Source organism: Hibiscus syriacus, unplaced genomic scaffold (genome assembly GCF_006381635.1).
Source record: "Hibiscus syriacus cultivar Baekdansim isolate YM2019G1 unplaced genomic scaffold, ASM638163v2 tig00113722_pilon, whole genome shotgun sequence".
NCBI lineage: Eukaryota > Viridiplantae > Streptophyta > Magnoliopsida > Malvales > Malvaceae > Hibiscus > Hibiscus syriacus.
The window spans coordinates 270,539-275,240 of record NW_024063469.1 but is presented as its reverse complement, the minus strand read 5'-3'; the positions used below and the strand labels follow the sequence as shown (position 1 = coordinate 275,240).

Sequence of the window (4,702 nt, the reverse complement as noted above, 5' to 3'; positions counted from 1 at the left end):
AGAGAAGTAGAGGAGGAAGAAGAAATAATAAATGAGAGAAAATGAGAAAAAAAAGTTTTCATAGAAATTAAAATGATGTCGTTTTAAAATATATTTGTTTTTATGTAGAAATTTAAAACAACATCGTTTTGGTGTAAGTTGACAAGTTATAATGCTGTCAAAAAAATATAATTTTGAAAGACTATATTTAAAATCTGAATTGCTTTTAAATTCAGACGTTAAAAGATTATACAACATTACTTACAAATATATATTATCTCAATTTTAAAAAAATTGCGAATACAAATTGAAATTTAATTTATAATCTTCGAAATTGAAACATGAATGGAATTTAAGTAGATATGATTTACGTTAAGTAATCAATGAAATTCTTTACAAGTAAAGAGAATGGTAAAGATAAAGAGAAAACCAGAGCAAGGAACGGAGAACGAACACAAATCAATGAAATCCTTTATATGAAGATAAATTTTCTTCTTCTGATAAACTTACAACAAGAATCAAAGAATAAACAGCAAATTAACTGATCTAAAAAAATCTGTCCTTGAAACAAATGAATCGGTATGTATGATGTTTCTGTATGCAACAAAAGAATGAAAGAATAATGAGTGATTTCTCTACCTACAAAGAATCCCTCCCTGTATGCAATTAATTTTGCTGAGGAAATGAGGATGAGCTGCCTGCAACATCAATGGGTGTCCAAGCTGAGACTGAATAAAGTGGCTGATCTAACCAACTTAGAGTCAGCGCCCCTCCATCTTGCCCTTCCTTCTTCACTTTGTACTTCTCACTAGAGTACATCTTTAGCAGCAATTGGCTCTACCCCACTTCTCTGTCTGTAATTCCCATGCATCGGAACCTTCCTTCCTCCATCAACTTCCTCCACTTCTCGAAACTCTCGTGCCTTTCGACCCTGTCTCTTCCTTCACAAGCAATTATGCTCCGGATTTCCCTTGCAAACGTCTCCTCTACTTTGATCCTAACTGGACTCTCCATGGGAAGGCTTGAATCAATGGAGTCAAAAATGGCTGAGTAGTATCTCAATGAATTGGCTACCCTTGCTTCTAAGCTTAGTACATTATGTTCAGCTTCTTGCTCGGCCATGACGACCACCGTAGGATTCGTGCTACGAACAAGTCCCAAGAAGTCCCTTAGAGCTCCTCCATTTCCATCATAAAGTGTCTTGTGCAATTGGAACGCACAGTTCACAGCTACAGTCTCTTTCTCCTTTACATGAAGCATCCACAACCTTACATCTTCTAACCGGTCCACAACTGGTTGGAACTCGAAAGGCAAATTCAATACCTCGGCAAATCCCGAGAGCCTGTATCCCGTTTCGTTCAATTCTTGCTTTGACTCACCAATCCCGGTAACTCTAACATGGCTTGGCGGATTAGTCCTTGCAGCTAAACTCTGGAACAAACTAGGCCACTGAAGCCCTTGCTTGATGTCGAAATCTATTATGTGAACCCTGTCTTTCCCTTCAAAGGCTCTCAACAATATCTCATTTGATTTGAAGTGAACAAATTTCGGAATTGGACTTATCTGATTCAAGAGCCTCAATGTGGCACCATTGTCGTCATCAACCCAATCAAGCTCACGAGGAGTTGTGATGTGAAAAATGTGAGGCCAAAGCCTCGTGACTCGAAGAGCCAAAGCTTCAGTATAGTAAGCAGTTAGGCGGCTTATAGCACTTCCTCTTGGAGAAGCAAGATCACCCAACTTAGCTATAAAATGATTGATTGCTGCAATGCTGTTTGATCCGATTGCTTCAACGCAAGCTGTAAGTAAGTAAACAAGCTCGAACCCTGATGCTCCCCGTGGTTGTTCTCCTCCTCATAAGCACCCATACCAGCACCCTCATGCCGGCGAGGATTCCCTGACCCGTTGCCCACTTCATATTCTGTGGCTTGTTCGTTTAACCGAAGTCCCATACTATGACTCTCCGAAGAAGTACTCGATCCCGAAGCTTCCTTTACCGGCCTGTGGGTTGTCTCGACATTCTTTTCCCCGACATCAGTGATATCAGTTATTACTGATTCGGTCCAAGGATTGTTAGACGATGGCAAAGGCGGTGAAATCACTTCACTAGGCATAAAACACGACCTTTCTTCATCCCCTGAACAAGTCAGAGAGAAACGAACTTGAGGAGCACTTTGTCGATTAAAACCTGGTTGAAACCAAAAATCTTCAGCCAAACTCAAACTATCTCCACCAGCTTCATCAATATCACCCGAAATCTGATTATGGCAGCTACCCTTTTTCCTCTTGGCCCTGTTAATGACTGACTCATCAATGAAACCCTCGGCAAACCTCTTCAAACATTTCCCTTTCTCCCAAAGCTCATCCTTGATCTCTCCCCGTCCTTGGAATGGATTCTGCGCGGCAATAGTGGTGGCAGCCGGATATTCTGCTTGAGAGAACAACCGCCGGTCTTGGATTCAATCGGTTTCTCTACTGAAAGGCCAACAGGCCTAATGGGCTGTGACCTTGAAGCAGTGTCCTTGCGAGAAAAACTACATGGCAAGTCCAGTCTCTGTGTGCTCATCGAAGTTGGGAAATGGCAAGCTTGAAACTGTGCAGACGATTCACTCCTCAATCTATGCCTAGGTGACAGCAATGTTGAACTAGAACACCCTGCCAACATTTCTCTACAACCTTGCTATTTTTTCTTTCTTTTTTTTGCTTTCAATTCACTCACCCCCAGATCGTTTTCTCTATTTTCTTTCCCTGTCTCTATTTGTTTGTACAAGTTTTATGCGGTGTATGAGTTTTTGTCTCTCTTGTTGATGTATAAAATGTTATATGTTCACATGAAAGTTTGCATGTATACTTGGACAACTAAATCCAGAGAGACGGACAAATTATAAGAGAGTGTGTGATTTTCAAGAACCAAAATAAGAAGGAATCCGATTTTTTTTAAAAAAAATACAGAAACGAATCAACGAATATCGGAAATGCAAGTGTTCCTATATGAACAATATGTGTGTATACAATGAAGAATTAAAAAGGAAAAGAATCCCAGCCCAGAATGAATGAAAAGATTGTTAAGAACTACACTAAAACATGTACCACAAAACAATCACCGGATTCCCAAACATTAAAAACAAAACTCATTCGAAAAGGGTATGATGAATAGTGTAAAAGACATGAAAATTGGAAGCAAAATTGCATAGAAACACAAACCTGGACTTGATATCCTGAAAAACATTGAAACCCATCTCAGCTTTTGATGTTTGCAAAAACTCCATGCTAACTGAAGCAGAACCCAAACTACCCAGCTCTGAAATCAAACTAAACGACCAACCAACAAATGAAACATATCCCCTCGAAGCTCACAACCAGAGAAAACCAACTAAAGTGTTTATTGAAACCTATTAGTATTTCTCTGGGTTCATGTTGTTGATTTAACTCTTTCTACTACACCTACTACTATGGTATACTACTACTGTATGTATACACCTTACTAGTAAATACTCACCTCTTTTACCCTCTTCACGTCTCCATCATCGCTTTCCCTTTTTTTGGTTTCTGAGCTTTTGATCTCAGCCAAAAATTACCAAGGTGAATAATACCCCTTTGAAACCGTTGGGGTGTTGTCGCTGAAATATGACCGTTAGGGAGTTTGTTGCGCGGTCCTTTATTTTCTTTCTTTAGTTGTACTATTATTATTTATTTGTATAATTTAGAGAGTGCTGATGATGTACACGTGCTTGTCTCCTAATGGCTGATACCCATTCATTTAGCCGTTGGATCACCAGCTCTCGTACGGTCATACCTCAACTATATACATTCCGTGTCCTACACTTTTATCGTCTTATGAAAATTAACATTTTCTTGACATCTTAGCCTCTTTTAGCTATAAGTAGGCATTAATGTTTTAGTTAAAAGGTCTCTTTACCAGTCCATTATTTAGATAACATAAAAGTGAAAATAAAAATATGGGTAAACTATGCAGATAGTCCCTTATGTTTAGGGCATGATCGACTTTGGTCATCAATTTAAAAATTAATAGGAAATGATCCCTAACGTTATCGATCCTTTCGATTTTAGTCCCTCAACCATTAATTTTTGTTAACCCCATTTTGTTTAAGCCCCTAACAAGGCTGAGGGGCTAAAATATAACGAAAGTGAACGAATGAGGGACTAAAATCGAATAGATCGATAATGTTAGGAACTATAATTGAACGGATCGATAAGTTTAGGGACTATTCCCCCTTAATTTTGAAATTGGTGACCAAAATCGATCAGACTGAAAATATAAGGGACTATTCCCTATTATAACTAGAATATGCTTCTGTAGGGGTTTGGTTTGGGTATAGGACCAACCAACAAATGAATATAAAGCTCAAAGGATACAAGGAAAGCAGAGACGCACCCTCCATCCATAACTGCATCATCCTCTTTTAATCAATAGAAAACCACCACCAACAAAAAGGACAATAAGACTGACCATTGTCGGGTCATATTATCCTACCCTGAAGTTTAATCAACCAAATAGCACCAGCCAACCCTTCATGAAATTCATGTTTCAATAAAACTAAAAGATTTTCCCAATAATTTTCTACTATAAACGTGTAGGGATTAAGATGTTTTTACTTCTTCACATCAACTCCAGAAATAAGGCTTCATGTTTGCTTGTTAGCCCTAGTTCATTTAGTGTCAAATTTCTCTCCCCATCGCCAAAAGCACGCCTTGGGTATGG

The 4,702-nt window shown here is 38.7% G+C and overlaps 1 pseudogene; it reads right to left on the bottom strand.

The window, feature by feature from the left end:
* Nucleotides 1–540: 540 nt before the first annotated feature.
* LOC120187076 lies at nucleotides 541–2,892 on the bottom strand (annotated as a pseudogene).
* Nucleotides 2,893–4,702: the final 1,810 nt, after the last annotated feature.